The 25,038-nt window shown below is 47.9% G+C and overlaps 1 protein-coding gene across 2 annotated transcripts in view; it reads left to right on the forward strand.

Moving 5' to 3' along the window:
• Positions 1-21,793: 21,793 nt before the first annotated feature.
• Positions 21,794-25,038, forward strand: part of SASH3 (SAM and SH3 domain containing 3) — a 56,136-nt gene continuing 52,891 nt past the window's right edge. Inside the window, exon 1 of one of the 2 annotated variants that reach the window (XM_073598101.1) lies at positions 21,794-21,841. The gene's annotated coding sequence lies outside the window, so the exon portion shown is untranslated. Of the gene's footprint in view, positions 21,842-22,198; positions 22,342-25,038 lie in introns of those variants that run through there. The other variant, XM_073598102.1, reaches the window with a different exon arrangement.

Consider the following 25,038-nt stretch of genomic DNA (forward strand, 5'->3'; position numbering starts at 1 on the left):
CAACTTGCGGACCTTGAGCGTGGGGAATGAGAAGTTTGTTTTCTCTTTAAGGATGACTTTCCCCTGCTTGGGCGGTGCCTAGACCTGCAAGGTCTACCCGGGCTGGGGCTTGAGTCCTCATGATGCCCTGAAGTCTTCTTAGATGTCTTCTGGCATACAGGGCTGAAATACATAAATGTACCAGCATAAGTGCACTCTTATGTCCTTACCTTAAATGTGATGTAGGGTCTTGCTCAGGCGGCGCACGGCTCATTGTGGCGGCTAGTGGAAGAAGCAGCTAAAAAAGAAGGAAAAAAGAAAACCCCCCTTTTTTTTAAATGTATTTATTTATAATATATATATATATATATATATATATATATATATATATATATATATATATATATATATATATATATATATATATATATACATACATACACACAGTGGGGACGGAAAATATTCAGACCCCCTTAAATTTTTCCCTCTTTGTTATATTGCAGCCATTTGCTAAAAATCATTTAAGTTCATTTTTTTCCTCATTAATGTACACACAGCACCCCATATTGTACACACAGCACCCCATATTGTACACACAGCACCCCATATTGTACACACAGCACCTCATATTGTACACACAGCTCCCCATATTGTACACACAGCACCCCATATTGTACACACAGCACCCCATATTGTACACACAGCCCCCCATATTGTACACACAGCACCTCATATTGTACACACAGCCCCCCATATTGTACACACAGCACCTCATATTGTACACACAGCTCCCCATATTGTACACACAGCACCCCATATTGTACACACAGCACCCCATATTGTACACACAGCACCTCATATTGTACACACAGCACCCCATATTGTACACACAGCACCTCATATTGTACACACAGCACCCCATATTGTACACACAGCACCTCATATTGTACACACAGCACCCCATATTGTACACACAGCACCTCATATTGTACACACAGCTCCCCATATTGTACACACAGCACCCCATATTGTACACACAGCACCCCATATTGTACACACAGCACCTCATATTGTACACACAGCCCCCCATATTGTACACACAGCACCTCATATTGTACACACAGCTCCCCATATTGTACACACAGCACCCCATATTGTACACACAGCACCCCATATTGTACACACAGCACCTCATATTGTACACACAGCACCCCATATTGTACACACAGCCCCCATATTGTACACACAGCACCCCATATTGTACACACAGCACCCCGTATTGTACACACAGCACCCCATATTGTACACACAGCCCCCCATATTGTACACACAGCACCCCATATTGTACACCCAGCCCCCCATATTGTACACACAGCACCCCATATTGTACACACAGCACCCCATATTGTACACACAGCCAGGGGCGGACTGATAACTCATGGGGCCCCCCGGGCAATAGAAGATTATGGGGCCCCCAGGCAATCAGAGATTATGGGGCCACACAGTATACACACACACAGTATACAATCACACAGTATACACATACATGTACACACAGTATACACAGACAGATGTAAAAAAACACAGATTTATACATACTGTCCCTGGTTTTACTGAGGTTGGCAACCTTGATGGGGCCCCCTAATGGCTCAGGGCCCTCGGGCAGTGCCCGAGTGGCTCAATGGTCAGTCCGCCCCTGCACACAGCCCCTCATATTGTACACACAGCACTTCATATTGTACACACAGCACCCCATATTGACAGAAAAACACAGAATTGTTGACATTTTTGCAGATTTATTAAAAAAAGAAAAACTGAAATATCACATGGTCCTAAGTATTCAGACCCTTTGCTGTGACACCCATATATATAACTCAGGTGCTGTCCATTTCTTCTGATCATCCTTGAGATGGTTCTACACCTTCATTTGAGTCCAGCTGTGTTTGATTATACTGATTGGACTTGATTAGGAAAGCCACACACCTGTCTATATAAGACCTTACAGCTCACAGTGCATGTCAGAGCAAATGAGAATCATGAGGTCAAAGGAACTGCCTGAAGAGCTCAGAGACAGAATTGTGGCAAGGCACAGATCTGGCCAAGGTTACAAAAAAATTTCTGCTGCACATCAGGTTCCTAAGAGCACAGTGGCCTCCATAATCCTTAAATGGAAGACATTTGGGATGACCAGAACCCTTCCTAGAGCTGGCCGTCCGGCCAAACTGAGCTATCGGGGGAGAAGAGCCTTGGTGAGAGAGGTAAAGAAGAATCCAAAGATCACTGTGGCTGAGCTCCAAAGATTCAGATGGGGGAAATGGGAGAAAGTTATAGAAAGTCAACCATCACTGCAGCCCTCCACCAGTCGGGGCTTTATGGCAGAGTGGCCCAATGAAAGCCTCTCCTCAGTGCAAGACACATGAAAGCACGCATGGAGTTTGCTAAAAAAACACCTGAAGGACTCCAAGATGGTGAGAAATAAGATTCTCTGGTCTGATGAGACCAAGATAGAACTTTTTGGCCTTAATTCTAAGCGGTATGTGTGGAGAAAACCAGGCACTGCTCATCACTTGTCCAATACAGTCCCAACAGTGAAGCATGGTGGTGGCAGCATCATGCTGTGGGGGTGTTTTTCAGCTGCAGGGACTGGACGACTGGTTGCAATCCAGGGAAAGATGAATGTGGCCAAGTACAGGGATATCCTGGACGAAAACCTTCTCCAGAGTGCTCAGGACCTCAGACTGGGCCGAAGGTTTACCTTCCAACAAGACAATGACCCTAAGCACACAGCTAAAATAACGAAGGAGTGGCTTCACATCAACTCCGTGACTGTTCTTGAATGGCCCAGCCAGAGCCCTGACTTAAACACAATTGAGCATCTCTGGAGAGACCTAAAAATGGCCGTCCACCAACGTTTACCATCCAACCTGACAGAACTGGAGAGGATCTGCAAGGAGGAATGGCAGAGGATCCCCAAATCCAGGTGTGAAAAACTTGTTGTATCTTTCCCAAAAAGACTCATCAAAAGGGGCTTCTACTAAATACTGAGCAAAGGGTCTGAATACTTAGGACCATGTGATATTTCAGTTTTTCTTTTTTAATAAATCTGCAAAAATGTCATCAATTCTGTGTTTTTCTGTCAATATGGGGGGCTGTGTGTACAATATGGGGTGCTGTGTGTACAATATGAGGTGCTGTGTGTACAATATGGGGTGCTGTGTGTACAATATGGGGTGATGTGTGTACATTATGGGGTGCTGTGTGTACAATATGGGGTGCTGTGTGTACAATATGGGGTGCTGTGTGTACAATATGGGGTGCTGTGTGTACAATATGGGGTGCTGTGTGTACAATATGGAGTGCTGTGTGTACAATATGGGGGGCTGTGTGTACAATATGGGGTGATGTGTGTACAATATGGGGGGCTGTGTGTACAATATGAGGTGTTGTGTGTACAATATGGGGTGCTGTGTGTACAATATGGGGGGCTGTGTGTACAATATGAGGTGCTGTGTGTACAATATGGGGGGCTGTGTGTACAATATGGGGGGCTGTGTGTACAATATGAGGTGCTGTGTGTACAATATGGGGGGCTGTGTGTACAATATGAGGTGCTGTGTGTACAATATGAGGTGCTGTGTGTACAATATGAGGTGATGTGTGTACAATATGGGGTGCTGTGTGTACAATATGAGGTGTTGTGTGTACAATATGGGGTGCTGTGTGTACAATATGGGGTGATGTGTGTACAATATGGGGGGCTGTGTGTACAATATGAGGTGCTGTGTGTACAATATGAGGTGCTGTGCGTACAATATGTGGGGCTGTGTGTACAATATGAGGTGTTGTGTGTACAATATGGGGGGGCTGTGTGTACAATATGGGGGGCTGTGTGTACAATATGGGGTGCTGTGTGTACAATATGGGGTGCTGTGTGTACAATATGGGGTGCTGTGTGTACAATATGGGGTGATGTGTGTACAATATGAGGGGCTGTGTGTACAATATGGGGTGCTGTGTGTACAATATGAGGTGTTGTGTGTACAATATGGGGTGCTGTGTGTACAATATGAGGGGCTGTGTGTACAATATGGGGTGATGTGTGTACAATATGAGGGGCTGTGTGTACAATATGGGGTGATGTGTGTGCAATATGGGGGGCTGTGTGTACAATATGAGGGGCTGTGTGTACAATATGGGGTGATGTGTGTACAATATGGGGGGCTGTGTGTACAATATGAGGTGCTGTGTGTACAATATGGGGTGCTGTGTGTACAATATGGGGTGCTGTGTGTACAATATGGGGTGATGTGTGTACAATATGGGGTGATGTGTGTACAATATGGGGTGCTGTGTGTACAATATGAGGGGCTGTGTGTACAATATGGGGTGATGTGTGTACAATATGAGGGGCTGTGTGTACAATATGGGGTGATGTGTGTGCAATATGGGGGGCTGTGTGTACAATATGAGGGGCTGTGTGTACAATATGGGGTGATGTGTGTACAATATGGGGGGCTGTGTGTACAATATGAGGTGCTGTGTGTACAATATGGGGTGCTGTGTGTACAATATGGGGTGCTGTGTGTACAATATGGGGTGCTGTGTGTACAATATGGGGTGATGTGTGTACAATATGGGGTGCTGTGTGTACAATATGAGGGGCTGTGTGTACAATATGGGGTGATGTGTGTACAATATGGGGGGCTGTGTGTACAATATGAGGGGCTGTGTGTACAATATGGGGTGATGTGTGTACAATATGGGGGGCTGTGTGTACAATATGAGGTGCTGTGTGTACAATATGGGGGGCTGTGTGTATAATATGGGGTGCTGTGTGTACAATATGGGGTGTTGTGTGTACAATATGGGGGGCTGTGTGTACAATATGGGGGGCTGTGTGTACAATATGGGGGGCTGTGTGTACAATATGGGGGGCTGTGTGTACAATATGGGGTGCTGTGTGTACAATATGAGGTGCTGTGTGTACAATATGGGGTGCTGTGTGTACAATATGAGGTGCTGTGTGTACAATATGGGGTGCTGTGTGTACAATATGGGGTGCTGTGTGTACAATATGGGGTGCTGTGTGTACATTAATGAGAAAAAAAATGAACTTAAATGATTTTAGCAAATGGCTGCAATATAACAAAGAGTGAAAAATTTAAGGGGGTCTGAATACTTTCCCTCCCCACTGTAATATATATTTTTAAGGGGGAGGATACGTATAGAGAAAGGGAAGGGGCTTAACCTTTCATACCCTTTTTCTTTAAAAAAAATTAAATAAATAATAATAATAATAATAATAATAATAATAAATATATAGGGATAAAGGGGAGGATATGTATAGAGGAAGGGAAGGGGCTTAACTTTTCATTTCCTTTTTCTTAAAAAAAAAAAAAAAAAAAAAAAAAAAAAAAATGTATATAAAGAAAAAGGAAATGAAAGGTTAAGCCCCTTCCCTTCCTCTATACATATCTACATATCCTCCCCCTTATATATATATATATAAAACTCTATTCTTTTATAATATTCACTGATCCTGAGGGAGGAGCCAAGGCGAAGCTTGTCATAGGTGTGCTGCCATGGATAGGCACCAGGAAAGTGGCATTTCCTTATGTTCTATTTACACAGCGACATTGCCAGATGATGGTCTTGTCTCCGCCCCCCTCCTGTAATTTTTTGCAGGCAGGCTGTAGTGGGTGGAGTCTTCTGGGTCCCTCCCACAGCTCAGCTTTCTCTCTCTCTGTGCAGGTTGACTGGTCTTGTCTCCGCCCCCTCCTGTAGTTTTCTGCAGGATGGATAAAAAAAAAAAAAAAAAAACGATGATTTTTTTTTTTTTTATTTAAATCAGATGTTTTTGATTTTATCAAATTTATATTAATAAAATGCTTTTGGAGTAAAAAACTATCTAAAGATAGTTTTCTATTTAAGATACAATAATAATTTAGTTTATTCAGCATGACATGGAGCTTAGTTTTCTAGCATGAGGCTGTATATTCTGCAATATTTACATTTTTGGCAAACTCATTCAATGAATCCAAGCTCTACAAGCTGAGATAACATGCACTGCATTGATGCATTCACACAATTTCACAGTAACCATGAGGTAAAACAAAGTTCAGTAATATTCCTTTATCCCATTGTTTTGCAAATCAATGTACACTACAAACTGTATGATTGAATTGGTTCTGATATTGCGGTTTTACTAACCTGACAGCTTATTATTCTAAATAGGAAACCTTCAATTTGTTTACAAATAATAAAGATTCTAACTACCAGCAAGTATAAGTCCTTACATTTAAAGAGCACCTGTCATTTCAGATCCATCATGGCGGCGCCTGTTAGCGGGCATCCAATCACCTGCTGCCGCCACGTCCCTCACCTTGTTGTGACACTTCCGCATCACCACCCGTCCCATTACCCCACATGCCGACCGGGCCATAGCCGAAAGACTTTTGCTCGTGCACTTGGGAACATCTGTGACCGCCGAGTCCGGAGGACCCAGCGCATCACAGATCATGGTAAATGGCCGCTGGAGCGATCACTTCTAAACAAACCGGCGTCACGTCCGGTTCCTCTCTCCCCTCAAACCTCCCCGTGCCTATTGGTACAGTGCGAGGGGAGAGATCAAGTGCTGCAGCGCTGTGGGCTGGATGTGTAGTGCCCACAGCGCTGCTCTGTGCCCAATCCAGCCATCCATCCATCCCATCCATGCTCACAGAAGTACTCATCCATCCATCCCATCCATGCTCACAGAAGTACTCATCCATCCCCTCCATACTCATCCATGCTCAGAAGTACTCATCCATCCCCTCCATACTCATCCATGCTCAGAAGTACTCATCCATCAATCCCATCCATACTCATCCATGCTCAGAAGTACTCATCCATCAATCCCATCCATACTCATCCATGCTCAGAAGTACTCATCCATCCATCCCATCCATCCCATTCATGCTCAGCAATACTCATCCATCCATCTCATCCATACTCATCCAAGCTCAGAAGTACTCATCCATCCATCCCATCCATGCTCAGCAATACTCATCCATCCATCCCATCCATGCTCAGCAATCTTCATCTATCCATCCCATCCATACTCAGCAATACTCATCCATCCATGCATCCATCCATACTCGGCAATACTCATCCATCCTCAGCAATACTCATCCATCCATCCATACTCAGCAATACTCATCCATCCATCCATGCTCAGCCACCTATACTCATCCATCCTCAGCAATACTCATCCATCCATCCATACTCAGCCATACCCACCCAGCCATACTCAGCCATACCCAGCCATCCCATCCATACTCCGCCATATCCAGCCATCCACATTCATGGCTTAACCATACTTAGCCATCCCCATCCACAGCTTATCCATGCCACATCAGTTCGCATCCATGCCACTACAGTGCCTCAAAGTGTAATAGGTAGTCAAATTAGATTTGACATTTAGAACACCTGATGCTGCTCAAAAAAAGTAAAGATGGCTAGATGGTACCAGAGGATACAGCACCTCATCCCCTAAATAATCAAACGTTAAATGGGTGTGTGGACAAGGGATTATAGCGGTGCTAGGGTCAGGAAGATTAGAGAAGAAAAGATAAAACAAAAAATACTAAAATTACAAATTTTATTAATAGTCTATCAAAAATACAATGTACATTATAAACAATTCATACAGTAATTATACAAATTTTGTGGATACATGTACTGTAAGTGACCCTAAGAATGGTCAAATGGGCCAGATGGCAAGTGGCCGTTGAAGGAGGGGGGGCTCGTTTTCCTACATGTTTCGCCAAAACATTGGCTTCTTCAGGGAACAGGAGCTCATAGGGTGGATATATATAAAAAATTCTGTGTGGTGGACATGAAAACACATGTTAGAAATATTAATTTGACCAAACACTGCATAGTAAAAACAATGACACATTGCAACTGTGGCTGGACATTCATGCGACCCTAAGCTCCACACCACTAAACGGAACTGCGGACATACCTGGGGCGTCAGTGCCCAAGACGGGAGGGAAGAGAGGGAGAGGGGGAACACAGCCACCCAAGGAAATCCCCACAGGGGAGCAGGCAGACCGCGCCGTAAATTATGCCTGCAGGGGGCATACAGTAGACCTGGCAAAGGAATGTAAAGATAGTCATGTGTCATAATGCACTGTGGTAGTTATTCCAGGAATAGAGGGTTGCGCATATGTGCATTGTATTAAAAAGAGAACAAAAAATATATGTATATAAATAGGTATAAATGTATCTATATCTCTGGAAAAGGTGCGGACTTACATGTATATCTAAAAGCTGTAGAGAGGCAAGGTCAGGAAGTGCCTGTGATATATGTATGCACACAGCAAGGAAAGGACATCAAGGTTGAACCATATCTGCAGACCACTTAAAGCAGGCCTAATTAGAAAAATGGATAGTGTTAGGGGTCTTGCTGTTGTTAACTGGAGCCAGATATGGTAGTTTATGCCTATACTTACTTGATGGTATCTGCTGTAAGAAAAGATTCTCATAGCTGTACATTCACAGGTATATAGTACCGGTGCTGGGATGAAAAAGGGATAAAAGTAACAGTGGATCCTATATGAGATATAAAGGAAAAAAGGAGGATCAGAAAGGTAGGGAAATGGAAGCTTTAAAATGTACTTGGGCACAGGTGAGGCTAGTGAAAAGGAATCTGTTACCTAATTCATCATGAAGCGCACCGTGTTGCTTGAGAAAATCAGTGTTAACCACCAGAGTAAGAGGCCGGTCCAAAATAAGTTCTAAAAAGTATGTAAAGGAATAATAAATAATTCATGTAAACAACATGAAGTCAGGGTGTTGTGAAAGGCAGAAGTTTACCTTGTAGCTGTGTGCAGAGCGAATGCAGGCACGTCCCTCGTCCATGGGAACTGAGGGACTGGCCGGTTACTCATATACCCCCCACACCTGATCAGATGATGATCAGGTGTGCGGACGCTAAACGAGGGGTAGCCACGGCTGTGCACTGCACGGTGCCTAGGAACTACGAGTTCCATCATGCAACGCGCGCGCATGCTCAGATCTCACGGACCGTGTGGCGATTGGAGAGGCGAACACCCCTGGAATGGGAAGTACCAAGGTGTCATCTCACCCAATCTGCCGATGGAATAAAGGACCAGAGGGTCTGAGAACAGACGTGGGCACCCAGGGGCAGACAGTTGTCTGCGCCTTGGCGTCCGTACAGGCAAAGACAGCGCTAGCCATGTCACCCCCAAACCGGGAGAGCCCGCGGAGCCGCCGCCCACCACCCACGCCACAGATAATCCCCCCAGTCGTGGGGCTAGCCAAGGCACCAGGGACAACCGCAGTCCAGTGGCGGGGAACAACGGGGCACGAAGTGTAGTGCGCCGAGACACAGGATGGGAGGATATCCCAAAAGTTGCCCAACGATCCACAGGGGCCACTGGGGAAGGTGGGAATTACTGTGTGTCAGCACACGACATCCAGCCACAATGTGTGCAGTGTGCATAGAGAACCACTGGGTCCCAGTACGACAGTGAAACCTGCAACCAAAAATTGAAAATACAATGCAAAAGCAATATATAAAAAAGAATATATAAAAAAGGAAACACACAGTATATATTGCAACAGTTGTGTCGAAAAATATTGTTCAATAATGACAGAAAAAAAAAAAAAAAAGTTTTAAGTCGCAAATAAATACAGGCAATATACACTTATAGAATATACAGGGATATAAGATATATTGAGTCGATTTGCCAGCTTGTCTCAGAAAAGGAAAAAGGCATTTGTAACCAATGTAGAAGGCAAGGTATTAGTCCATGTCAAAAAAAAAAAAAAAATTATATGGATGAAATACCGGGTGGAGCCATGGCAGCAAAGGGAAAGAAAGACAGGGAAAACAGGAGAATGAGAAACTAAAAAGGGAATAGAGGGGGGGGGGGGGGGAAAGGGATGGAGAAGGATAGGGTAGAGAGGAAAAACCACAAACGACGTTGTCTGGGGAAGGGGCATGGAAAAGAAAAACTTAAAGGGAGGGCTTAAAACTAATATATTCATTGAGTCCTGGGAAAATGGTAGCATTTAATATATGAATCCATTTGGTTTCGAGTCGTAATAATGAATTATCAGTACTACCGCCTCTTACATGTGAGGGGATATGTTCAAGTGCGGAAAACAAAATAACATGGGGATCGGAGTTATGTTGGGCAGCGATATGCCTATTAATGGCCGTAGTGGTGGTGTTCTTATATAGTGGTTTGATATGGTCCCGGATACGGGTCTGAAAGGGGCGCTTGGTTTTGCCAACATAGAATGCGCCGCATTGGCATTGGGCCAGGTATACAACCCCAACAGTGGCGCAGGTGACATAGTGTCTGATGGTGTGTGTGTTTCCATCGGGTAGATTAACAACCTGAGAGTTGGCAACGAATGTACATATGTCACATTTGCCACATTGATAGGTACCGGTGGCAGTGGGCCTATGTGCAGTGTCAGTAGAATGATGACTATGAATCAGACGATCACGGAGAGAGGGAGAGCGTCGATAGGTAATATCAGGATAAGTGTTGATATATTTGGCAATAGTAGGATCAGATGTGAGTAAGGGCCAAAATTGTTTGAGGACGTCTTTGATTTGAGTATGCTGGTTGGAGAATTGAGTGATGAGTCGTGTGGGTTGTTTAGAATCCAATGGTTTGTCGGAGAAAACCAGGTCTTTACGGTTGAGTTTTTTTGCCTTATGGAATGCTTTCTTTAAGAGAGAGTGGCTGTAGCCTCTATCTAAGAGTCTATTATAGAGGTCGTGTGCCGCCCTGAAGAAATCTTCATCGCGGGTACAGTTACGTTTAATCCTGACATATTGACTATATGGTATACTTCGAAGGAGGGGCTCAGGATGGGCACTCTGGGCATGTAGGATTGTATTGCCCGAAGAGGGTTTGCGGTATAGAGTAGTATAGACTTGGCCATTGGGTTGTACACCAATCTGGAGGTCCAAAAAATGGATCTGAGACTGGCTGCACTCCATGGTAAATCTTAGATTGTATGTGTTGTCAGTAAGGCTTTGTACAAATGAGGAGAGTTCTTCCTTAGTACCGGCCCAAAACAGAAGTATATCATCGATATACCTGTACCAGGATATAATCCTGGACAGGTAGGGGTTGGAGTGAATCGAGTCAAAAAGTTCCCTCTCCCACCCCCCAGGTACAGGTTGGCATAGGCAGGGGCACACTTGGTCCCCATAGCCACACCCTGCACCTGGAGGAAGTGGGAGGAGCCGAACATGAAATAATTGCGTGTGAGTATGAACCTCAATAATTTGAGGACAAAGTCCCCGTATTCATCATATTGGGGGCCTCTGGCACGAATGAGTTTGCTGATAACTGAGATGCCTCTATTGTGGGGGATTGCGTTGTATAAGCTTTCCACATCTAGGGCTACCAGCCATGTGCCACTGGGCAGGGATTGGCCATCTAATATACGAAGGAGATGGATAGTGTCCTTTATATATGAAGGCAAAGCTACAACATGGGGTGCCAGATATTTATCTACCAGAGCACTGGCAGATTCTGTGAGGCATTGACGACCAGACACAATTGGGCGACCAGGTGGATGGTCGAGAGATTTGTGCAATTTCGGGAGGGAATAGAAGGTAGGGGTAGTGGGTTCTTTAACATAAAGAAATTTCCATGTGTTGGAGTCTATAATGCCTTTTTGATAAGCTGCAAATATCAGCTGTTGGTATTCGGATATATAGTTAACAATGAGTGTTTTAGAAATTGGTCTATACCACTCGCGATTGTTTAAAATATCCAGGCACATTTGTTCGTAGAAGGACACATCCATCACCACCACATTGCCACCCTTGTCGGCTGGCTTAATGGTGAGTTCAGGATGGTTTTGTAGAGATTTTGTAGAGATTTCATTCTCCTGTTTTCCCTGTCTTTCTTTCCCTTTGCTGCCATGGCTCCACCCGGTATTTCATCCATATAATTTTTTTTTTTTTTTGACATGGACTAATACCTTGCCTTCTACATTGGTTACAAATGCCTTTTTCCTTTTCTGAGACAAGCTGGCAAATCGACTCAATATATCTTATATCCCTGTATATTCTATAAGTGTATATTGCCTGTATTTATTTGCGACTTAAAACTTTTTTTTTTTTTTTTTTTTTTCTGTCATTATTGAACAATATTTTTCGACACAACTGTTGCAATATATACTGTGTGTTTCCTTTTTTATATATTCTTTTTTATATATTGCTTTTGCATTGTATTTTCAATTTTTGGTTGCAGGTTTCACTGTCGTACTGGGACCCAGTGGTTCTCTATGCACACTGCACACATTGTGGCTGGATGTCGTGTGCTGACACACAGTAATTCCCACCTTCCCCAGTGGCCCCTGTGGATCGTTGGGCAACTTTTGGGATATCCTCCCATCCTGTGTCTCGGCGCACTACACTTCGTGCCCCGTTGTTCCCCGCCACTGGACTGCGGTTGTCCCTGGTGCCTTGGCTAGCCCCACGACTGGGGGGATTATCTGTGGCGTGGGTGGTGGGCGGCGGCTCCGCGGGCTCTCCCGGTTTGGGGGTGACATGGCTAGCGCTGTCTTTGCCTGTACGGACGCCAAGGCGCAGACAACTGTCTGCCCCTGGGTGCCCACGTCTGTTCTCAGACCCTCTGGTCCTTTATTCCATCGGCAGATTGGGTGAGATGACACCTTGGTACTTCCCATTCCAGGGGTGTTCGCCTCTCCAATCGCCACACGGTCCATGAGATCTGAGCATGCGCGCGCGTTGCATGATGGAACTCGTAGTTCCTAGGCACCGTGCAGTGCACAGCCGTGGCTACCCCTCGTTTAGCGTCCGCACACCTGATCATCATCTGATCAGGTGTGGGGGGTATATGAGTAACCGGCCAGTCCCTCAGTTCCCATGGACGAGGGACGTGCCTGCATTCGCTCTGCACACAGCTACAAGGTAAACTTCTGCCTTTCACAACACCCTGACTTCATGTTGTTTACATGAATTATTTATTATTCCTTTACATACTTTTTAGAACTTATTTTGGACCGGCCTCTTACTCTGGTGGTTAACACTGATTTTCTCAAGCAACACGGTGCGCTTCATGATGAATTAGGTAACAGATTCCTTTTCACTAGCCTCACCTGTGCCCAAGTACATTTTAAAGCTTCCATTTCCCTACCTTTCTGATCCTCCTTTTTTCCTTTATATCTCATATAGGATCCACTGTTACTTTTATCCCTTTTTCATCCCAGCACCGGTACTATATACCTGTGAATGTACAGCTATGAGAATCTTTTCTTACAGCAGATACCATCAAGTAAGTATAGGCATAAACTACCATATCTGGCCCCAGTTAACAACAGCAAGACCCCTAACACTATCCATTTTTCTAATTAGGCCTGCTTTAAGTGGTCTGCAGATATGGTTCAACCTTGATGTCCTTTCCTTGCTGTGTGCATACATATATCACAGGCACTTCCTGACCTTGCCTCTCTACAGCTTTTAGATATACATGTAAGTCCGCACCTCTTCCAGAGATATAGATACATTTATACCTATTTATATACATATATTTTTTGTTCTCTTTTTAATACAATGCACATATGCGCAACCCTCTATTCCTGGAATAACTACCACAGTGCATTATGACACATGACTATCTTTACATTCCTTTGCCAGGTCTACTGTATGCCCCCTGCAGGCATAATTTACGGCGCGGTCTGCCTGCTCCCCGGTGGGGATCTCCTTGGGTGGCTGTGTTCCCCCTCTCCCTCTCTTCCCTCCCGTCTTGGGCACTGACGCCCCAGGTATGTCCGCAGTTCCGTTTAGTGGTGTGGAGCTTAGGGTCGCATGAATGTCCAGCCACAGTTGCAATGTGTCATTGTTTTTACTATGCAGTGTTTGGTCAAATTAATATTTCTAACATGTGTTTTCATGTCCACCACACAGAATTTTTTATATATATCCACCCTATGAGCTCCTGTTCCCTGAAGAAGCCAATGTTTTGGCGAAACATGTAGGAAAACGAGCCCCCCCTCCTTCAACGGCCACTTGCCATCTGGCCCATTTGACCATTCTTAGGGTCACTTACAGTACATGTATCCACAAAATTTGTATAATTACTGTATGAATTGTTTATAATGTACATTGTATTTTTGATAGACTATTAATAAAATTTGTAATTTTAGTATTTTTTGTTTTATCTTTTCTTCTCTAATCTTCCTGACCCTAGCACCGCTATAATCCCTTGTCCACACACCCACCTGATGCTGCTCTCTGCATGTTGGTCCTCTCTATGTGGCCAGGCTGTGTAAAAGCCTCACACATGTGGTATCGCCGTACTCAGGAGGAATAGAAGAATCTATTATGGGGTGTGTAATTTTTGGTATGTACATGTTATGTGTTAGAAATATTGTATAAATGGACAACTTTGTGTAAAAAAAAAATGCATTTTAATTTTCTTTCCACATTTTCCATAAACTTGTAGAAAAAAATGACATGTTCAAAAGAAACGATATGCCTCATAGATTATACGCTGGGTTGTTTGCTTTCCAAAATGGGGTCATTTTTGGGGCGTTTCCATTGTCCTGGTGCTCCAGGGCCTTCAAAAGTGCAAGAGGTAGTCAAGAAATGATATGTGTGATTTATGCCCCAAGAACGTCTGAAGGTGCTCCCTCAATGTTGGGCCTCTGTATGTGTCCAGGTTGTGTAAAAGTCTCACACATGTGGTATCGCCGTACTCAGGAGGAGTAGAAGAATGTGTTTTGGGGGTGTAACTTGTGGTATGCATATGCTGTGTGTGAGATATAACCTGATAATATGACAATTTTGTGAAAAAAAAAGAAAAAAAAAAATCTTCATTTTGCAAAGAATTGTGTGAAAAAAAATTGCATCTTCAAAAAACTCGCCATGCCTCTTTCTAAATACCTTGGAATGTTTACTTTCCAAAAAGGGGTCATTTGGGGAGTATTTGTACTTTGCTTGCTTGTTAGGGTCTCAAGAAAGGAGATAGGCCATCAGTACATCAGGTGTGATCAATTTTCAGAGATTGGCACCATAGATTATGGACTCTATAACTTTCACAAGGACCAAATAATATACACCGATTTTGGTTATTTTTACCAAAGATATGCAGCAGTATAAAATGTGGCCAAAATTTATGAAGAAAAACTCTTAATTTGCTAAATTTTATAACAGAAACAAAGAATGTATTTTATTTTTACAGAATTTTTCAGTCTTTTTTCATTTATAGCGCAAAAAGTAAAAAACCCAGCAGTGATTAAATGCCACCAAAAGAAAGTTCTATTTGTGGGGGAAAAAAGGACATTTCATTTGGGTACAGTGTAGCATGACTGAGTAATTGTCATTCAAACTGTGAGAGCACTGAAAGCTGAAAATTAGTCTGGTTAGGAAGGGGGTTTAAGTGCCCAGTTGTCAAGTTGTGAAAGTGAATGGGACTGTTGGTGAGTCAACAGCGGGTCAGAGGAGGAGCCAACAGCAGGTCAGAGGAGGAGCCAACAGTGGGTCAGAGAAGGAGCCAACAGCAGGTCAGAGGAGGGGCCAACAGCAGGTCAGAGGAGGAGCCAACAGTGGGTCAGAGGAGGAGCCAACAGCAGGTCCAATGAGGAGCCAACAGTGGGTCAGAGGAGGAGCCAACAGCAGGTCAGAGGAGGAGCCAACAGCGGGTCAGAGGAGGAGCCAACAGTGGGTCAAAGGAGGAGCCAACAGCGGGTCAGAGAAGGAGCCGACAGCGGGTCAGAGAAGGAGCCAACAGCGGGTCAGAGGAGGAGCCAACAGAGGGTCAGAGGAGGAGCCAACAGCGGGTCAGAGGAGGAGCCAACAGCGGGTCAGAGGAGGAGCCAACAGCGGGTCCAAGGAGGAGCCAACAGCGGGTCCAAGGAGGAGCCAACAGCAGGTCAGAGGAGGAGCCAACAGCGGGTCAGAGGAGGAGCCAACAGAGGATCAGAGGAGGAGGCAACAGCGGGTCAGAGGAGGAGCCAACAGCGGGTCCAAGGAGGAGCCAACAGCGGGTCAGAGGAGGAGCCAACAGCGGGTCAGAGAAGGAGCCAACAGCGGGTCAGAGAAGGAGCCAACAGCGGGTCAGAGAAGGAGCCAACAGCGGGTCAGAGGAGGGGCCAACAGCGGGTCAGAGGAGGAGCCAACAGAGGATCAGAGGAGGAGCCAACAGCGGGTCAGAGGAGGAGCCAACAGCGGGTCAGAGGAGGAGCCAACAGCGGGTCAGAGAAGGAGCCAACAGCGGGTCAGAGAAGGAGCCAACAGCGGGTCAGAGAAGGAGCCAACAGCGGGTCAGAGGAGGAGCCAACAGCGGGTCAGAGAAGGAGCCAACAGCGGGTCAGAGAAGGAGCCAACAGCGGGTCAGAGAAGGAGCCAACAGCGGGTCAGAGGAGGGGCCAACAGCGGGTCAGAGGAGGAGCCAACAGAGGATCAGAGGAGGAGCCAACAGTGGGTCAGAGGAGGAGCCAACAGCGGGTCAGAGGAGGAGCCAACAGCGGGTCCAAGGAGGAGCCAACAGTGGGTCAGAGGAGGAGCCAACAGCGGGTCAGAGGAGGAGCCAACAGCGGGTCAGAGGAGGAGCCAACAGCGGGTCCAAGGAGGAGCCAGCAGCGGGTCAGAGGAGGAGCCAACAGCGGGTCAGAGAAGGAGCCAACAGCGGGTCAGAGAAGGAGCCAACAGCGGGTCAGAGGAGGGGCCAACAGCGGGTCAGAGGAGGAGCCAACAGAGGATCAGAGGAGGAGCCAACAGCGGGTCAGAGGAGGAGCCAACAACGGGTCCGAGGAGGAGCCAACAGCGGGTCAGAGAAGGAGCCAACAGCGGGTCAGAGAAGGAGCCAACAGCGGGTCAGAGGAGGGGCCAACAGCAGGTCAGAGGAGGAGCCAACAGAGGATCAGAGGAGGAGCCAACAGCGAGCCAACAGCAGGTCAGAGGAGGAGCCAACAGAGGGTCAGAGGAGGAGCCGCTGCAGGACAGAGATGACAGTTGCTCTTTAAAAATTATGATTTAAAACAAACCCACCCTGGTTTTCTGCAGGGATCCTGTAATGGGTGGGGCTTGCTTGGTCCCTCCCACAGCTCTGCTCTCTCTCCATGTGCAGGGTGACTGGTCTTGTCTCCGCCCCCTTCTGTAGTTTTCTCCTGGCAGGCTGTAGTGGGTGGAGCCTGCTGTGCCCCTCCCACAGCTCTCCTCTGCATAGGCCATGTACAGCCCAGCTGATGATGTCACTGCTACCTTTACAAGGTAACATCTGGGTTTGGAGGAGCACAAAGAGGATCTCTATCCTTTGTGGGTATTGAGAAATTATGTTTTTTTTTTCTGCTTTAACAGTATTTTAGCAACTAGAATCTAGAACACGTCATTATTTTTGTCCGCAGTTCAGCTTTGGTTGTGCAACGCGGAGACCAGATGTTGTTATGTCAAAACAGAAGCTTCTCTGACAACATCCAGACTAACCACTACACACAATGAGATTCTACCAATCACCTCCCACATTCTGTGACGGCAAAACCTCCCGAGAACCGGAGCTTCTCCAATTCCCAAGGTGAGCATTAAAAGTGTGTGCAACCTCCCCCTCCCCCAATCCTCTCCCTCTCCCCCCCTCCCCCCTCCTCCTCCCCCTCCCTCTGCCTCCCCCTCCTCCTCCCTCCCCCCCCCCCTCCCCCCTCCTCCTCCCTCCTCCCCCTCCCTCCGCCTCCCCCTCCTCCACCTCCCCCCTCCCCCTCCCTCCTCTTCCTCCCCTTCCCCCTCCCCCTCTACCACCCCACCCCCTCCTCCTCCCCCCTCCCCCTCCCTCTGCCTACAGCTAAACATAGAAGAGGAATGACTAGAAAAAAACAAACAGTCCATCAGGATTGTAATTTTTATTTTACCACTTAAGTGACTGTGCCTAGGCCAAGATGTCATCAGTCTGCTGCAGGCAGGAGGAAGCATTTCCTCAGTCTCCCCTCCCCCAGTGATCAGACTGTACATTGTAACTTTGTAGAAGGAGGAGGAGTCATTTCCTCAGTCTCCCCTCCCCCAGTGATCAGACTGTACATTGTAACTTTGTAGAAGGAGGAGTCATTTCCTCAGTCTCCCCTCCCCCAGTGATCAGACTGTACATTGTAACTTTGTAGAAGGAGGAGGAGTCATTTTCTCAGTCTCCTCCCCCCAGTGATCAGACTGTACATTGAGGAAATGCTTCCTCCTCCTACAAAGTTACAATGTAGTCTGTTTTTTTTTAAATTCTATTTTTATCTATTTTATTCTCTTTGGAAATCTATTCGAATTTGAAAAGTATTCGAAAACGATTCTAATTCAAATTTCGCCAGAATTTTGTTTTTGTTATTTCGGATTTGTTTAAATTCGGCATTATTCTAATTTGGAAATTCAGATACATCCGAATTTTAATTCGGAACGAAGAGAACTGCACCTGTCTGTTATGTGGGTCTATCACAATAAAATACATTTAAGTTTTTGGTTGTAACATGACAAAATGTGCAACATTTCAAGGGGTATGAATACTCTTTCAAGGCACTTTAGGTAACGCCCACATGTGGTGCCGAGCCTCCATGATTGTGACATCACAGCTCCCTGCCTCAGTACCGATGCAAGCAGTGGGAGGAGTTAAGCAAATAGCAAAAATGCCTTGCTAAGTGGGTGTCGGCCTGAAGGAGTGGGCGGTCCTGGTTGGGCCGTATTTGCATGCAGGCAGCTTCAGGTAACGCCCGCATGTGGTGCTGAGCCCCCATGATTGTGACATCACAGCTCCCTGCCTCAGTACCGATGCAAGCAGTGGGAGGAGTTAAGCAAATAGCAAAAATGCCTTGCTAAGTGGGTGTCGGCCTGAAGGAGTGGGCAGTCCTGGTTGGGCCGTATTTGCATGCAGGCAGCTTCAGGTAACGCCCGCATGTGGTGCTGAGCCCCAATGATTGCGACATCACAGCTCCCTGCCTCAGTACCAATGCAAGCAGTGGGAGGAGTTAAGCAAATAGCAAAAATGCCTTGCTAAGTGGGTGTCGGCCTGAAGGAGTGGGTGGTCTTAGTTGGGCAGTATTTGCATGCAGGCCGCTTTAGGTAATGCCCCCATGTGGTGCTGAGCCCCCATGATTGTGACATCACAGCTCCCTGCCTCAGTACCGATGCAAGCAGTGGGAGGAGTTAAGCAAATAGCAAAAATGCCTTGCTAAGTGGGTGTCGGCCTGAAGGAGTGGGCGGTCCTGGTTGGGCCGTATTTGCATGCAGGCAGCTTCAGGTAACGCCCGCATGTGGTGCTGAGCCCCCATGATTGTGACATCACAGCTCCCTGCCTCAGTACCGATGCAAGCAGTGGGAGGAGTTAAGCAAATAGCAAAAATGCCTTGCTAAGTGGGTGTCGGCCTGAAGGAGTGGGCAGTCCTGGTTGGGCCGTATTTGCATGCAGGCAGCTTCAGGTAACGCCCGCATGTGGTGCTGAGCCCCAATGATTGCGACATCACAGCTCCCTGCCTCAGTACCGATGCAAGCAGTGGGAGGAGTTAAGCAAATAGCAAAAATGCCTTGCTAAGTGGGTGTTGGCCTGAAGGAGTGGGCGGTCCTGGTTGGGCCGTATTTGCATGCAGGCAGCTTCAGGTAACGCCCGCATGTGGTGCTGAGCCTCCATGATTGTGACATCACAGCTCCCTGCCTCAGTACCAATGCAAGCAGTGGGAGGAGTTAAGCAAATAGCAAAAATGCCTTGCTAAGTGGGTGTCGGCCTGAAGGAGTGGGTGGTCTTAGTTGGGCAGTATTTGCATGCAGGCCGCTTTAGGTAATGCCCCCATGTGGTGCTGAGCCCCCATGATTGTGACATCACAGCTCCCTGCCTCAGTACCGATGCAAGCAGTGGGAGGAGTTAAGCAAATAGCAAAAATGCCTTGCTAAGTGGGTGTCGGCCTGAAGGAGTGGGCGGTCCTGGTTGGGCCGTATTTGCATGCAGGCAGCTTCAGGTAACGCCCGCATGTGGTGCTGAGCCCCCATGATTGTGACATCACAGCTCCCTGCCTCAGTACCGATGCAAGCAGTGGGAGGAGTTAAGCAAATAGCAAAAATGCCTTGCTAAGTGGGTGTCGGCCTGAAGGAGTGGGCAGTCCTGGTTGGGCCGTATTTGCATGCAGGCAGCTTCAGGTAACGCCCGCATGTGGTGCTGAGCCCCAATGATTGCGACATCACAGCTCCCTGCCTCAGTACCGATGCAAGCAGTGGGAGGAGTTAAGCAAATAGCAAAAATGCCTTGCTAAGTGGGTGTCGGCCTGAAGGAGTGGGCGGTCCTGGTTGGGCCGTATTTGCATGCAGGCAGCTTCAGGTAACGCCCGCATGTGGTGCTGAGCCTCCATGATTGTGACATCACAGCTCCCTGCCTCAGTACCAATGCAAGCAGTGGGAGGAGTTAAGCAAATAGCAAAAATGCCTTGCTAAGTGGGTGTCGGCCTGAAGGAGTGGGTGGTCTTAGTTGGGCAGTATTTGCATGCAGGCCGCTTTAGGTAATGCCCCCATGTGGTGCTGAGCCCCCATGATTGTGACATCACAGCTCCCTGCCTCAGTACCGATGCAAGCAGTGGGAGGAGTTAAGCAAATAGCAAAAATGCCTTGCTAAGTGGGTGTCGGCCTGAAGGAGTGGGCGGTCCTGGTTGGGCCGTATTTGCATGCAGGCAGCTTCAGGTAACGCCCGCATGTGGTGCTGAGCCCCCATGATTGTGACATCACAGCTCCCTGCCTCAGTACCGATGCAAGCAGTGGGAGGAGTTAAGCAAATAGCAAAAATGCCTTGCTAAGTGGGTGTCGGCCTGAAGGAGTGGGCAGTCCTGGTTGGGCCGTATTTGCATGCAGGCAGCTTCAGGTAACGCCCGCATGTGGTGCTGAGCCCCAATGATTGCGACATCACAGCTCCCTGCCTCAGTACCGATGCAAGCAGTGGGAGGAGTTAAGCAAATAGCAAAAATGCCTTGCTAAGTGGGTGTTGGCCTGAAGGAGTGGGCGGTCCTGGTTGGGCCGTATTTGCATGCAGGCAGCTTCAGGTAACGCCCGCATGTGGTGCTGAGCCTCCATGATTGTGACATCACAGCTCCCTGCCTCAGTACCAATGCAAGCAGTGGGAGGAGTTAAGCAAATAGCAAAAATGCCTTGCTAAGTGGGTGTCGGCCTGAAGGAGTGGGTGGTCTTAGTTGGGCAGTATTTGCATGCAGGCCGCTTTAGGTAATGCCCCCATGTGGTGCTGAGCCCCCATGATTGTGACATCACAGCTCCCTGCCTCAGTACCGATGCAAGCAGTGGGAGGAGTTAAGCAAATAGCAAAAATGCCTTGCTAAGTGGGTGTCGGCCTGAAGGAGTGGGCGGTCCTGGTTGGGCCGTATTTGCATGCAGGCAGCTTCAGGTAACGCCCGCATGTGGTGCTGAGCCCCCATGATTGTGACATCACAGCTCCCTGCCTCAGTACCGATGCAAGCAGTGGGAGGAGTTAAGCAAATAGCAAAAATGCCTTGCTAAGTGGGTGTCGGCCTGAAGGAGTGGGCGGTCCTGGTTGGGCCGTATTTGCATGCAGGCAGCTTCAGGTAACGCCCGCATGTGGTGCTGAGCCCCAATGATTGCGACATCACAGCTCCCTGCCTCAGTACTGATGCAAGCAGTGGGAAAAGTTATGCAAATATCAAAATGCCTTGATGGGTGGGGGTCAGTCTGGAGGGAACGGACGTTTCTATTTGCACGCGGACCACTTTAGGTAACGCCTACATATGATGTTGAGCCGCTCCTCCCACACGAGTGAAAGGGGCAAGACAAGGACAGTCAGACTGGGGAGAAAAGGGCTAAAGGATGCTGGACGTCCTCCAGGTAGGAAATGAGGTGGGGCTCTATCTATCTTTTAATGCACATTGTGAGAAGCGAACAGTGTGCAGCGAAAGCCGTTTCAGTCCAGGAGAGGAGCCGCTACAACAGTGAAGAGGAGGCCGGAGATCAGCTTGTGTGATATAAATGCAGTTTTCTGATCTCTTCCTGTTGTTCGGCTGTTAATGACGATCGTCAGGTCAGCTGTTGTGCGGGTTTGTGAATCATTTATAGGAGATGAGAAGAGAGAGATGACAAAGCTCTCTGAAAGGTTAATCCTTGGCCCGGAATGCCGCGTACCGCGCTGTCCCCTCCACAGGAAGTGAGGCTGACCATACAACACAATAAACTGGCTGATCGCTGAGAGTGAACTTCTACAATCGATGCTGCTCTCCTTCTTCCTGTTTTCAGCTGTTACTGCGGTTTTTACCACCAAAGCTCATCATGATCGCTGCGCAGCGCTGCACGGCCGGGAACGTCTGGGCAGCCAATCAGCGGCGCTCTTGGTATGAGATGTGAACCCTCAATGCATGACTTCATGTATCATCATGACCATGTGCCCTTTATTTAAAATGAAATGCCTGTTTTTTTTTTTTTCATCCTTTTTTGCATCTCGTTTCTGCTAATCTTCTGCAGCCTCTTTGCAGCCACTCCCAGTCTACATGCACTCCAGCGATGGCGGCGTGGACTTTCTCAGGGCGGGTTTCCTGATGGTGACAGCGGTGGGCCGTGCTTGTGTAATGTGTGCTGAGCCACTTGTAGTCGCCAAAAGAAGCGGATGTGACAGAGTGACCACCACATCTAGTCTGTCGGGCAGTGTACAGGGGACAGCAGGACAGTGTACAGAGGGCAGCAGGACAGTGTACAGAGGGCAGTAGGACAGTTTACAGGGGACAGCAGGGCAGTGTACAGAGGGCAGCATAGCAGTGTACAGGGGACAGCAGGACAGGGGACAGGGGACAGCAGGGCAGTGTACAGGGGGCAGCAGGGCAGCAAGACAGTGTACAGAAGGCAGCAGGACAGTGTACAGGGGGCAGCAGGACAGTTTGTAGAGGGCAGCAGGACAGTGTACAGGGGCAGTAGGGCAGTGTACAGGGGGGCAGCAGGACAGTGTACAGGGGGCAGCAGGACAGTGTACAGGGGGCAGCAGGACAGTTTGCAGAGGGCAGCAGGACAGTGTACAGGGGCAGCAGGGCAGTGTACAGGGGGCAGCAGGACAGTTTACAGGGGGCAGCAGAGCAGTGTACAGAGGGCAGTAGGACAGTTTACAGGGGACAGCAGGACAGTGTACAGAGGGCAGCAAGACAGTGTACTGGAGGTAGCAGGATAGTGTACAGGGGGCAGCAGGACAGTTTACAGGGGACAGCAGGACAGTGTACAGGGGACAGCAGGACAGTGTACAGGGGACAGCAGGGCAGTGTACGGAGGGTAGCAGGACAGTGTACAGGGGGCAGCAGGGCAGTGTACAGGGGGCAGCAAGATAGTGTACAGGGGGCAGCAGGACAGTGTACAGGGGGCAGCAGGACAGTGTACAGGGGGCAGCAGGACAGGGGACAACAGGGCAGTGTACAGAGGGCAGCAGGATAATGTACAGGGGACAGCAGGGCAGTGTACAGAGAGCAGCAGGACAGTGTACAGGGGGCAGCAGGACAGTGTACAGAAGGCAGCAGGACAGTGTACAGGGGGCAGCAGGACAGTTTACAGGGGACAGCAGGGCAGTGTACAGAGGGCAGCAGGACAGTGTACAGAGGGCAGTAGGACAGTGTACAGGGGGCAGCAGGACAGTGTACAGGGGGCAGCAGAACAGTGTACAGGGGGCAGCAGGACGGTTTACAGGGGACAGCAGGGCAGTGTACAGAGGGCAGCAGGACAGTGTACAGAGGGCAGTAGGACAGTGTACAGAGGGCAGTAGGACAGTGTACAGGGGCAGCAGGGTAGTGTACAGGGGGCAGCAGGGCAGTGTACAGGGGACAGCAGGGCAGTGTACAGGGGACAGCAGGGCAGTGTACAGAGGGCAGCAGGACAGTGTACAGGGGACAGCAGGGCAGTGTACAGGGGGCAGTAGGGCAGTGTACAGGGGGCAGTAGGGCAGTGTACAGAATATCAGCAGGGTAGAGGACAGAGTGCAGTAGGGCAGTGTACAGGTGGTCAGCAGGGCTGAGAACGGGGGCAGTGTACAGGGAATTAACAGGGCAGTGAACAGGGGATCAGCGGGGCAGTGTAAAGGGTGTCAGCAGAGCAGTATACAAGGGTCAGCAGGGCAAAGGATGGGAGGTCACCGGGGGATGGCAGGGGACTTTTGTGGGCACAACTGATATCTGAGGGGGCGCAGCTCACCCCAGCACCCCTAGATCAGGCCATGCTGGGAGACAGAGACTGAGCGTTGTCACCCTATAACTAGAAGTGCCAGAACAACGACCTCCATGTTAGGATCACCAGAGATTATTTTAATGAAAGATGCATGACATCAAGCAAAATTGCAAATTACATTTAAAATGCCATTAACACATTAAAGAGAGTTTGGGTTTGGTCCTGTGTGGGCAGTACTTGCATAAATAGGGGCAGAATGGCCTGAAAAGTGGTCGCTATCTAGGCAGGACCACCTAGAAAGCAGGCGTTTCAAGTGTAGGCCAGGGGCCGGGGTAATAGTTTCCTGGGTTGTCCTGGCCAAGCTAATTTTCTCTCTGAAAAGATCAGGAAGGAAATAGAAGGTTCTGGAGGATTGGTAGATATCATGTTTTGGGATTTAGTCAACCCCAGAGTGATCCTGAGAACATTTAAAGTTTGTACGGGACCAAAGGGATTGGTTAATTGGTTAAAACCCATATCAGTTTTTTCTTTTTGGACATCCTGTAGACACAACAGGAAGCGAAGGAAAGAAGCATCACAGTAACCATGGCCGACAGGGCTTAGAGATCATGAACCTCTCTAAAGGGGACACCCATCACCACTTTATCCCTTTAGGTGCCCCTGGGCCCTAACAGGGCACTGTGATGGCAGATCCAATTAAATTTGAAGATGACCTGTTGGGTTCTCTGCCATCCTTGGCCATAGTGGTCATTCTATATGCCTTGTCCAAAGTATTGAGGGCCTCAGTTCTCCGTCTCTTACAGACCCGTGTTCTTCATTTGCACGCTAATTCAATGGACAACAGGGCTTAGAGATTGTGACTCACCCTGCAGGGGACACCCATGGTCACTTCT

This window comes from Aquarana catesbeiana, linkage group LG09 (assembly GCF_042186555.1).
Source record: "Aquarana catesbeiana isolate 2022-GZ linkage group LG09, ASM4218655v1, whole genome shotgun sequence".
In the NCBI taxonomy this organism is placed as follows: Eukaryota; Metazoa; Chordata; class Amphibia; order Anura; family Ranidae; genus Aquarana; species Aquarana catesbeiana.